The 13,341-nt window shown below is 33.3% G+C and overlaps 1 protein-coding gene and 1 long non-coding RNA gene across 11 annotated transcripts in view; both read left to right on the forward strand.

Annotated features, from left to right (window-relative positions):
• The window catches only part of LOC127865156 (protein mono-ADP-ribosyltransferase PARP14-like), a 245,098-nt gene that overhangs the window by 58,330 nt on the left and 173,427 nt on the right, over nucleotides 1–13,341 (forward strand). The gene's annotated exons all lie outside the window — the stretch shown is intronic.
• LOC127865257 (uncharacterized) lies at nucleotides 805–12,942 on the forward strand. Of its 7 annotated transcripts, none has more exons than XR_008042547.1 (4): nucleotides 805–7,565; nucleotides 8,183–11,545; nucleotides 11,701–11,855; nucleotides 12,148–12,942. It is a non-coding gene; the product is annotated as an uncharacterized LOC127865257 (long non-coding RNA). The 7 variants fall into 7 exon arrangements; XR_008042544.1 differs by having other exon boundaries at nucleotides 12,446–12,942; XR_008042546.1 differs by having other exon boundaries at nucleotides 805–2,376; nucleotides 2,812–7,565; nucleotides 11,701–12,942.

Genomic DNA, 13,341 nt, shown 5'->3' on the forward strand with positions numbered 1-13,341 from the left:
TTGTGTTGTCTGAAAAAAAAACTGTTAAAACCGTTTAATTTATTTTTTCAGATCTCATAATTGGTCTTGTTTCTTTTTACCCTCTTGTTATGTTTGCTAGAAATTTCTTATTCAAATATTATGAATAAGAGAAGTGCATTGTTATCCCCGCCGAAAAATGTTTCGGAGGGGATATAGTAATAGTCTCCGTCCGTCAGTCCGTCCGTCCGTCTTTCCGTCCAAAACTTTGTCCAGAGCACAACTCCAAATCTATTCAATGGATTTACTTTAAACTTAGAATATAAACAGATGGCAACTAGGAGAAGTGCAGTGATCAAGAACCATAACTCTATCTACCTTAGTTTTTGAATTATCTCCCTTTATATTATTTCAAAGTAAATTTTAGTTTTTTGAATTATCTCCCTTTATTTAATTTCAAAGTTAATTTTTGTCTGGAGCATAACTCTAAATCTATTGAAAGGAATTACTTGAAACTTGAAAATATAACAGAGGTGGTTATCATGTGATAGTCAAGATGGGGACGTCCATACCGAGGCAGTTATTTTTCGCTGTTTGATACCCTTTATTACTTCTGTTTATTTTTTAAATGAGGCTCACTTTCCAGCCATATCAGTAAAAAGGTGATTGGCATTTATTTCGTATGTAAATAAGCTTTATATCTCGTCTTTACTCCTCGCAAATTTTCTTAGTGGAGCCAGAATTAGGTCATCCCGCTAAGACATTTTGCACCGAGTAAAGTCGAGATATAGAGCAAATATTACTATGAAATAAAAGCCAGTAACTTTCTAACTAATATGGCTGGAAAGTGAGCGGAGTAAAAAATAATAAAATACAAGAAATAAATGGTATAAAACGACGAAAAATACCTGCCTCGGCATGGACGTCGCCATCTTGTCTGTCACGTGATTACCCCCTCTGTATAAACAGATGGCAAGTAGGAGAAGTGCAGTGACTAAGAACCATAACTCTATCTACCTTAGTTTTCGAAATATCTCCCTTTATTTAATTTCAAAGTAAATTTTTGTCTGGAGCATAACTCTAAATCTACTGAAGGGATTTACTTGAAACTTGAAATATAAACAGATGGCAAGTAGGAGAATTGCAGTGACTAAGAACCATAACTCTTTCTACCTTAGTTTTTGAATGATATCACTTTATTTAATTTCAAAGTAAATTTTTGTCCGGAGCATTACTCTAAATCTACTAAAGGGATTACTTGAACCTAGAAATATAAACAGATGGCAACTAGGAGAAGTACAGTGAACATAAACCATAATTCTTTTGGCCGTAATTTTTGAATTATCTCCCTTTTAAGCTCACCTGTCAAGAAGTGACATGGTGAGCTTATGTGACCGTGTGATGTGCGGCGTCCGTATGTACGTGCGTGCGTGTGTGCGTGCGTGCGTCCGTCAACAATTTGTTTGTGTAGACAGTAGAGGTCACAGTTTTCATCCAATCTTTATGAAATTTGGTCAGAATGTTTATCTTGATGAAATCTGGGTTGGGATTGTATTTGGGTCATCTGGGGTCAAAAACTAGGTCACTAGGTCAAAAACTAGGTCAAATAATTGAAAAACCTTGTGTAGACTATAGAGGTCGCAGTTTTCATCCAATCTTTATCAAATTTAATCAGAATGTTAATCTTGATGAAATCTGGGTTGGGATTGTATTTGGGTCATCTGAGGTCAAAAACTAGGTCACTAGGTCAAATAATAGAAAAACCTTGTGTAGACAATAGAGGTCGCAGTTTTCATCCAATCTTTATGAAATTTAGTCAGAATGTTTATCTTGATGGAATTCTGGTTGGGATTGTATTTGGGTCATCTGGGGTCAAAAACTAGGTCACTAGGTCAAAAACTATGTCAAATAAGTGAAAAACCTTGTATAGACAATAGAGGTCGCAGTTTTCATCCAATCTTTATGAAATTTGGTCAGATTCTTTATTTTGATGAAATCTGGGTTGGGATTGTATTTGGGTCATCTGGGGTAAAAAACTAGGTCACTAGGTCAAAAACTAGGTCAAATAATAGAAAAACCTTGTGTAGACAATAGAGGTGGCAGTTTTCATCCAATATTTATAAAATTTGGTCAGATTGTTTATCTTGATGAAATCTGGGTTGGGATTGTATTTGGATCATCTGAGGTCAAAAACTAGGTCACTAGGTCAAATAATAGAAAAAACGTCAACAATTTGTTTGTGTAGACAGTAGAGGTCACAGTTTTCATCCAATCTTTATGAAATTTGGTCAGAATGTTTATCTTGAAAAAAATGGGTTGGGATTGTATTTGGGTCATCTGGGGTCAAAAACTAGGTCACTAGGTCAAAAACTAGGTCACTAGGTCAAATAATAGAAAAACCTTGTATAGACAATAGAGGTCGCAGTTTTCATTTAATCTTTATGAAATTTGGTCAGAATGTTTATCTTGATGAAATCTGGGTTGGGATTGTATTTGGGTCATCTTGGGTCAAAAACTAGGTCACTAGGTCAAATAATAGAAAAACCTTGTGTAGACAATAGAGGCCACAGTTTTATTCAATCTTCATGAAATTTGGTCAAAAAGGTTTGTCTTGAAGAAATCTGGGTTGGGATTGTATTTGGGTCATCTGGGGTCAAAAGCTAGGTCACTAGGTCAAATAATAGAAACACCTTGTGTAAGCAATAGAGGTCACAGTTTTCATCCAATCTTTATAAAATTTGATCAGAATGTTTATCTTGATGAAATCTGGGTTTGGATTGTATTTGGGTCACCTGGGGTCAAAAACTAGGTCAATAGGTCAAATATTAGAAAAACCTTGTGTAGACAAAAGAGGTCACAGTTTTCATCCAATCTTTATGAAATTTGGTCAGAATGTTTATCTTGATGAAATCTGGGTTGGGATTGTATTTGGTTAGTCAGGTGAGCGATTCAGGGCCATCATGGCCCTCTTTTTTTTTTTTTTTTTATTATTTATTTATAATTTTTAATATATATTTAATTTAATTTCATAGTAAATATTTTAGCTTTTCAATTTTAAATTTCTCCCCTTATCTAATTTTACAATAATATTTTACTTTGAACACTGAAGTATTCACTGTAAAATGAATAGATGAGTTTAAGGAAAAATACAGTGATCAAGAACAGTAACTGTTTATAGTCTTCTTTTTTAATTACCTCCCTTTCTTTCATTTCCATATATTTTATTCTCTAAAGCATAACTCCAACACTATATAACTAATTGATCCTTGAAATATAAATAGATGCCACAGGTTCCATGTTTTACAAATATTATTCTGCTCTCTAAAACAAATGTTGTCATACAAGCAAACACATTTCGGCGGGGATTTGGCACTACTGTGACAAGCTCTTGTTTAAAATATGTGAATTAACAAATCATTAACAATATTTACTTTTTTGTATCTTTCTTAAAAAATGCTAATAAGACATGCATTTTTATAGACTTAAAATGTTTTTCTTCAGATTTACCTTTTGTTTAACATTGTAAAAAAGTTTCAATGTGCACGGTCAGAACATAATGCCTTAATAAAAATCTGTTACTTATATTCTGAGTGGATGGGCATGGTATACTGATAGTATAAACATGGGCAATTAAATATCTATCCTACTTTCTTTTATGGTAATGCATTTTTAGCACAACATTTTTAGTACAAAAATGAGTACAAAATGCTCATGTGGAGCTTTTGTTATTACCTTTTGTCACTTGTGTGTCATCTATCGTCAACATTTGCCTTGTGAACACTTTAGAGGCCATATTTATTGCCCAGCTTAAGAGAGTTTGAAACTGGGTCCTGTGTGGCCATAAACTCGGTCATTAGGTCAAATTAATGGTAAAGCTTGTGAACCCTCCAGATGCCACATTTATTGCCAAATATTCCAGAAACTTGGTAAGAATATTTTTTCCAATGTCTCCACCGGGTTTGAAACTTTTGCACATGGTGTCAGATATAAGGTCACTAGGTCATATTAAAGAAAATCTTGTGAACACTATTGATGGCTTATTTATTGCCCAATCTTCACGAAACTTGGTCTGAACATTTTATATATAATTTCTCTACCTATGATTGCACTCTATTAAAAAAAAACATGGCTGCAATGAAACATTGAATTTTTCCTCATCCAGATATAAGAAAACCATTTAAACACACTAGAAACTTGTAAAGGATAATACAAAAGTTGTGTTATGATATATGGACTGAGTCCAAAAATAAATGTGGTTTGTTGAAAAACATAGCTGGCAAGTGTTGGGGCAGTTTTTATTGTGAAACCAAGTGAACACAACCTGGTCAGAACAGATATGTTCCTTCTATCAGCAAAAAGACTTAGGGCCTATGGCCTGATCCTTTTCAGCTTCTGCTTATTCAATGTCTGCCGTACAACTTGTTGCGTTTGTTTACAGCATTAAAACATGATGCCCAGATCTATTTTACAGTGATTGACATTGGAATATGAAGAACTTTGTACTTAATAACATACATATTTATATAAATAAATAGTGTTCAGTATTTAACATACATTAATATGCAGATTAGATGTTTCTTCAGGTTTTAACAAATTATAAATGAGTAAATAACTATTATATTAATTCCTCAAATGATGGTTATTGCACAGTTTACAATAATCTATAACATACTGAAACTTTATACTGAAGATTATTTATTTTTGCTTGGAAAATAGTCCATAGAATAAGATTTGCAAAACAATCCAAGCAATAGGTATGCAATAAAGGCAAATTAAAACTGCAGTATAGTTTGCCAACATATTGCATTAAACAAAGCATTTGAAGACTACCAAATTATGAATATTTTTTTCCAAATACTGTATTATATAACCAACCTAAAAACAAAACACCTGTTTTCTTGGAAAATCATTCTCTTAACAAATGACTTACAGCCAAATATTGAACATCAATGATCATTTTGATGCATAAACAGTGTGAAAACAAGTGTGTATAGTCAAGGCTTAGGAAAGCTAATTAATATATAAAAAATAATGAAGTCATTACATATAAACAAGATAACATTAATAGAATTATTTCAATAAACATCTTAAATATAGGTACGCTTACAAGGACACTAGGCAAATCACGCTTAATTACTTAAAATGTACAATCACTATTTATCATACAGTTGTAGAAAACACATAAATGAAGACATATCAAACAACAGACATATATGTGTATGTCATTGTGCATACACATACCTTTTTGCTGTATCTTTGTTAACATATAGTCTTTTCTCTTAAATCAAGCTTGTGTGTCTTGGTTAGGCACTGGGCGTCCTAAACATTTACCTTGTTAACACAATAGAGGCCACAGCACATTAGTCCCAATGATATCTGAGCCTAGTTTGAGCGTGGGATCAAAAACTAGGTCTTTAGGTCAAATTAAAGAAAAAGCATGTTATTAGTCTAGAGGTGATATTATTCCAAAATGGTTCCACTACTTTAAACAAGAGGCCCCAAAGGGCCCTGGGTCGCTCACCTGAGAGACTTAGATGGAAAGAAACAAAGATTAAAACTCTTCAGCAAATATTTCAAATTATTAGTATGACAAGACTGAATTTAAAAATAAGGTGTTCCAAAGTATTCACAATAGGCCTATATAAAAGATTACCCCACCCACCCTGGCGGCCATGTTTTTAATACCCAGATTTAAAAAAAATATATATATAAGGAAAATGCTTCTTACAAACATATAGAGAAAACTACCCATCCCCTGGCGGCAATGTTTTTCCACTTATCACGACCATTTTCAAACTCATCCGATATATAAATAAAAGCAATGTTTTGACCAAGTTTCATGATGATTGGCCAAAAAATGTGACTTTTAGAGTGTTCACAGGCTTTTTCAGTATATAAATATAAGGAAAATGACACCCCCCCCCCCCCCCCCCCCCCTGGCGGTCATGTTACTAGATGGATCAAAACCATTTTTGAACTCAAGCGTCGTATCCAGGAAACAAGGGTTGTTAACGTTGTTTTGTGAAAAGAAAAGGTTTGCTGTTTTGGCAGATATATACATATATGCGTTATCAGTAGTTTTGTGTGTGTGTGTTTAATTTTTTTTAAATAGACATTTGGTACCTGTTGCGACAAAGCTATTATTTTGGATAAAAGTAATATGAGGACAGTAATTTAATAATGAGCATCAGCAAAAGAAAATGAGAGTACATTTTTCAACAAATTGTTGTCCAAATTTGAGATCATGAGATAAGCATCTCAGCATCTTATAGGGGATGACTGTTTACAATCTGTTTAGCAAGAACACTTTTAGATACTGAAAACAACCGTATTTGTTCAAGAAATTGTGTTTTTATAAAATAGTTTTTGCATAATTAAATAAAATATGTTGAATTGTTATCATATATCAAAGTCAGTTATAAAAAAGTAAATGAGTATGAGAATATGTACAGCTACTAGAAATTCAATATTGATCTTCTTTTTTAGTACAAAACATCACTTGATCTTTCTTATAGTTATAAATGTGTGCAAATATAGAAGTAAACACACACAAGACATTTGAAAATGTATCATATCAAAACAACTATCAAGCTATTTGTAATTTAAATGCACAGAAAATCTGTCGCATAAATACATTATTTTTGCAAAAACAATTGCATATCAACTTTTCTTTAAACAGTTGTTTGTGCTTCTTAAAAAATGTGATAAGTTGTTGTTTTTTTACTACCAAATTGTTCACATTTTTGACAAAGTGTTTTTAAACAACTGGAACAATTTTAGGACTCACCTTGCATTGATACTTCCAATTGAAACAACAATAAAACCTGCTAAAATCACAAATCTTTCATAATCACACACAAACTACTGACTAACTGAAAATCATAAGGGTAAAAAATTTCAAGTTGTAATGTCTTATCTATCTTATGAATGGTTTCCATCTGACATCAACACAAAGGTCTTTGATGAAAGTGCCCAGTTAATTGGGGTCAATTTCCAAGAGTGTTACACAATAACCACCTGGCAACAATGCAGACACAGGTATAAATACGTTTTATATAGAGTAGCCTAGGATAAGTGAATGAAAAGTCAAATAAGATTCATATGTTACACTTCTTGTTGTTTTATTGGTTTTTACCACTATGTTAAATTTCTGCAAAGATATAGATAACAATCATAAGTAATGGCAATAATTAATTTGAGTAATGCAGTAATTATAATTAGATATTTGGGTTGTGGTTAATGTTTCTGAATCCATTACCAGTATCATCATAATCATCATCATTATGATCATCATCATCATCATCATCACAGGCTGTCAACTGATTCCTATATTCCTATATTTTCCTATATTTTGGAGAATTTTCCCATATTTTTCAAAACCTATATTTTCCTATATTTTTGACTTTTTCCTATATTTTGTTCTGAAAATTTCATCTTTAAAAATAAATACTTATAAAAAGTAATACTGCCTTAAGATATCTTAATTTACAGTGTAAAAAGCTGTCCCTCCTCTTCCAAAGCATCACCATCTTGCAGGAGTGCTGTTGTACACCATTGTGAAATCTATATGGACACCTTTGATGAAGAAAAATACAACCATTTCAAAGGTGAGAACAAATCCTAGTTGATAGTTGTAACAGGTCTTTCCCCAGGGATGTTCTTCTGAGGGGATATTATAATTTAATGCTCTTCCTGATCTTAGATGGAATTGAGCGTATCTACAGACTTCCAATTCTTTTGAATATTGGAAATTATTTAAATATTTTAGGGCATTGGAAGTCTTGTAGAATAATTTAGGATATGCATCTACCATTGTGTGTCTGATACCCATGAGAATTAGATCGTTTTACAATTGGTACATTGTATTAATAACACTGTGCAATTTTGTTCAATTAATTATTTTGATGTTCAATTTAAAATATATTTATATGCAGAAGCTGCCTGAAAAATCTTATATTCTGTATGTACATTTTATCATATAGGATGTATGGTGTTCTTTTCATGTCCTAAAAATGTTGTATTGAAGAGTGTATAGAAATTTTAATGTGCATAAAATAAAGAATTTATATTATATACCATGATATGATACTACATGTATGTGTTTCCTGTTTTCAGTTTGAATAATTTCATTATCAATGTTATGTTGCACTCTTTTGTTAGGTTGTAAAACTATGTTAAATAATGTTTTGTTGATTGATTACTATTTTAATTTAAAAAAATTCAGGTGTCCACATTGATGACCACAGTGTGTTGCTGCATCAGCAAATCTGCCTTGGTGGTGAAGATGAGGGACTGTTTTGTTAAGTGAAACATGAATTTATTGATTATAAGCGGAAAACAAGTAAGTAAGAAGTTCTTTGCATATCTCTAGAACATTACTTTTTACCATAAAATTCCTATATTTTAACCCTAAACGAGCCCAAACCTATATTTTGATGCAAAAATTCCTATAATTTTTCCAATTTTTTCATGTCAGTTGAAGGCCTGTCATCAACATCTGCATTACAACTAGAGTGTTAACATGGTTTTAATATAGTCATATTATGAAAACTGCCGCTACCCTGGCGGCCATGTTTTTCAACAAACCGTAACCATTTTCGAACTCAGCCAAGCTATCAATACAACAAATCTTCGGACCAAGTTCCATGAAGATTGGGCTATAAATGTTACTTCTAGAGTGTTAACAAGGTTTCACTATAGTCATATAAGCAAAGCTGCCCCGCCCCCTGGTGGCCATATTTTTCAACAGACCGAAACCATTTTCATACTCAGCCTAGATATCATAAAAGCAAATGTTTAAACCAAGTTCCATAAAGATTGGACTATAAATGTGACTCCTAGAGTGTTAACAAGGTTTAACTATAGCCATATAAGCAAAACTGCCCTGCCCCCTGGCGGCCATGTTTTTTTTACAGATCCGAACCATTTTCAAACGCAACCGTTGTATCCACGAAACAAATGTTCTGACCAAATTTCATGAAGATTGGACCAAAAATGTGACTTCTAGAGCGTTCACATGTTTTCGCTATATACATTTAGAGAAAACTGCCCCACCCCCTGGTGGCCATCTTTTTTCACCGATCTGGACCATTTTCGAACGCGTCCGAGATATCAATGAAATCAATGTTTTGACCAAGTTTCATGATGATTGGGCAAAAATTGTGACTTCTAGAGTGTTCACAACGTTTCTCTATAGCCATATAAGGAATACTGCCCCGCCCCCTGGCGGCCATGTTTTTCAATGGACCAAAACCATTTTTGAACTCGACCAACATATCATTAAGACAAACATTTTGACAAAGTTACATGAAGATTGGGCATCAAATGTGACTTCTACAGTGTTCAAAAGGTTTTTCTTTTTTTGACCTAATGACCTAGTTTTTGACCCAGCATGACCCAGTTTCGAACTCGGTCGAGGTATCATTGGGACAAATGTTCTGACCAAGTTTCATGAAGATCGGACAATAAATGTGGTCTCTAGAGTGTTCACAAGGCAAATGTTGACAACGGACGCACAACGGACGACGGACAAAAGGCGATCACAATAGCTCACAATGAGCACGTTGTGCTCAGGTGAGCTAAAAACATCACTGCCAGGGGATTGGTCATGTTTCCTTATATGGTTAAAATGAATCCCTGCCTACACTTTGGCAGTCACATGTTTTGTTGAATTTTTGTGAAACTAACCTAGAATATTTGTTCTAATATTATCTCTGCTGTGTTTGGAAACAGTTCTGGTCCATTGAAAAACATGGCCACCAGTAGTTCTGGCAGGTTGCCTTATATGGCTGTAGCAAAACCTTGTGAACTCTCTAGAAGTCACAAGTTTTGTCAAATCTGCTTGAAACTTGCTCAGAAGATTTGTTGTAATGATTTCTTGGGCAAGTACTTTTTTCTGTATGTTGAAAAACACGACCACCAGGAAATGGGGCAGCTTTTATATACGGCTATAGTGAAATCTTGTAAACACTCTGAAGGTCACATTTTGTGTCATATCTTCATGAAACATGCTCAGAACATTTGTTTTTGTTATATAACAGCGGCCTTTGAAAATGGTTCTGGTCTGTTTATAAATATGCTTCAAGGGGGTGGGGCAGTTTTCCTTACACCAGGCTTTACTGAAACCTTGTGAACATTTAATTCACATGTTTTTTCCCAATCAGCATAAAACATTATCAAAACATTTGTTGTAATGATATCTCGGCTAAGTTAAAAAATGTTTTTCTGGGTAAAAAGCAATATTGGGGGCCACATTTATTATACTAACATCACAAAAGCTGCTTAGAACAGTTGAATTCCATTGGTTTTCAGTTGAGCGATCTAGAGCCTTCGGTCATCTTGGTTTTCATTTGTCCTTCAAAAGTGACATAAAACCAAAATATAAATAAGCCTCCCTTTTACTTTATGGCTATTAGTATGTATGTATATTGCTTTTTAGTAAATGAACAGCGCCTTTCCACTCAGCATGACAGTGACATCTGATTTGCATGCTAAGTAATGATGTGGTGACCATATATGAGTTTGTTATGTATTTTGTAATCCTTTGAAATGAACAACATGGTATACATGTATGTGTTGTTTTAAATGGCTGGTTGTGCTTTGTATTTGCCTTGAATAAATATTTAGTGAACAGATTTATCTTTTTGTGCATCCTTAGAATCAACAAGGTCATTTTGTGTATCACATGTTGTGACATATTGAAACCTAATCTGAGTTTGAGTCTGGGTAACATGCATTCAAAAACTAGGTCACAAGGTAAAATCTACAAATTATGTTGTCACTGCTCTAGAGTCCAAATTATGACTCAATATTAAACTTGGTAAAAATGTTTGCCTTTATAATATCAAGGTAGAGTTTATAATATCAAGGTAGAGTTTGAATCGGGTTCACATTCATCCTGTTACTGGATAACCAAATCTAATCTTAAAAAAACATTGTTTCCACTCCAGAGGTCACATTTTTGACTGAATCTGGATAAAACTAAATGTTTTTTCGAATATATCTGGAGGATATCTGGGCCAAGTCGAATTTCAGATGAGTGGGTCCAATAACAAGGTAACTAGGTCAAGGCTTCTATAAACCTTGTTACCGGTACTGCTTTAGTAGCCACACTTGTGACTTCATGAAACTTGATCAGAATGGCTTTGTTCACAATGAATTGGCCTATTTAAGATTTCTTAGTCACATTCATTAGAAACTTACAACCCTTCAAGCCACATTTATGATAAATCTTGATTAAAATGGTCAGATGGTTAACCTGCACTATATTGTGGTCATGTAAAATATGTCAAGTGTGGTTAAAAACTAGGTCACCAAGTCAACACTTCGTAAATATGGGAACCTTCAACCCATGTGAGCCCTTTAGGGCCATTATGGCCCTCTTGCAGATTAACATTTTTTATGCCCCCTGATCGATAGATCGGGGGTATATTGTTTTTGGCCTGTCTGTCTGTCTGTCTGTCATTCTGTCCCAAAACTTTAACCTTACAGTAAAGTTTTGCAATAACTTTTGAAATATTGAACATAGCAACTTGATATATGGCATGCATGTGTATCTCATGAAGCTGCACATTTTGAGTGGTGAAAGGTCTAGGTCAATGTCATACTTCAAGGTCAAAGGTCAAAAATTTTAAACTTTAATATATTAAAGTTTTGCAATAACTTTTGAAATATTGAACATAGCAACTTGATATTTGGCATGCATGTGTATCTCATGGAGCTGCACATTTTGAGTGGTGAAAGGTCAAGGTCATCCTTCAAGGTCAAAGGTCAAAAATTTAAAACTTTAATATATTAAAGTTTTGCAATAACTTTTGAAATATTGAACATAGCAACTTGATATTTGGCATGCATGTGTATCTCATGGAGCTGCACATTTTGAGTGGTGAAAGGTCAAGGTCATCCTTCAAGGTCAAAGGTCAAAAATTTAAAAATTTAATATAGTAAAGTTTTGCAATTACTTTTGAAATATTGAACATAGCAACTTGATATTTGGCATGCATGTGAATCTCATGGAGCTGCACATTTTGAGTGGGGAAAGGTCAACGTCATCCTTCAAGGTCAAAGGTCAAAAATTTTAAATTTTAATATAGTAAAGTTTTGCAATAACTTTTGAAATATTGAACATAGCAACTTGATATTTGGCATGCATGTGTATCTCATGGAGCTGCACATTTTGAGTGGTGAAAGGTCAAGGTCATCCTTCAAGGTCAAAGGTCGAAAATTTAAAACTTTAATATAGTAAAATGTTGCAATAACTTTTGAAATATTGAACATAGCATCTTGATATTTGGCATGCATGTGTATCTCATGGAGCTGCACATTTTGAGTGGTGAAAGGTCAAGGTCATCCTTCAAGGTCAAAGGTCAAAAAAATTAAACTTTAATATTGTAAAGTTTTGCAATAACTTTTGAAATATTGAACATAGCAACTTGATATTTGGCATGCATGTGTATCTCATGGAGCTGCACATTTTGAGTGGTGAAAGGTCAAGGTCATCCTTCAAGGTCAAAGGTTGAAAATTTAAAACTTTAATATAGTAAAGTTTTGCAATAACTTTTGAAATATTGAACATAGCAACTTGATATTTGGCATGCATGTGTATCTCATGGAGCTGCACATTTTGAGTGGTGAAAGGTCAAGGTCATCCTTCAAGGTCAAAGGTCGAAAATTTTAAACTTTAATATAGTAAAGTTTTGCAATAACTTTTGAAATATTGAACATAACAACTTGATATTTGGCATGCATGTGTATCTAATGGAGCTGCACATTTTTAGTGGTGAAAGGTCAAGGTCATCCTTCAAGGTCAAAGGTTGAAAATTTAAAACTTTAATATTGTAAAGTTTTGCAATAACTTTTGAAATATTGAACATAGCAACTTGATATTTGGCATGCATGTGTACCTCATGGAGCTGCACATTTTGAGTGGTGAAAGGTCAAGGTCATCCTTCAAGGTCAAAGGTAAAAAAAAAAAGCGATGCATTAGGGGGCATTGTGTTTCTGAGAAACACATCTCTTGTTTATACTTGTAAACATATTTTTATAAATGATTAAAAAGGTCTCAAAATACTTAAATAATCATTGTCCATTTTAAATATGAGTTTCTGACAGTCATATTAATGTTACTTACATACATTTTTTCATTGTTTTTTTTTCATCCTATCAATCTTATATGATATAATTTAAAAAAAAGACCTGTGTTTATGATAAAACATTGAGATGAAAGAAGAAATCCAGCCATTTAGACATCTTTTGGGAATTCCAGAATTTGATACAACTGACACTTTACTGAAACTTAATCAAAATTTGCTATCTTATATTTATATTATGATAATAATAATGCCAAACATAATGAATAGAATTCTTTTTAATAAGCAACATACT

The sequence above is a fragment of the Dreissena polymorpha genome, chromosome 1 (assembly GCF_020536995.1).
Source record: "Dreissena polymorpha isolate Duluth1 chromosome 1, UMN_Dpol_1.0, whole genome shotgun sequence".
NCBI classification, from domain to species: Eukaryota; Metazoa; Mollusca; class Bivalvia; order Myida; family Dreissenidae; genus Dreissena; species Dreissena polymorpha.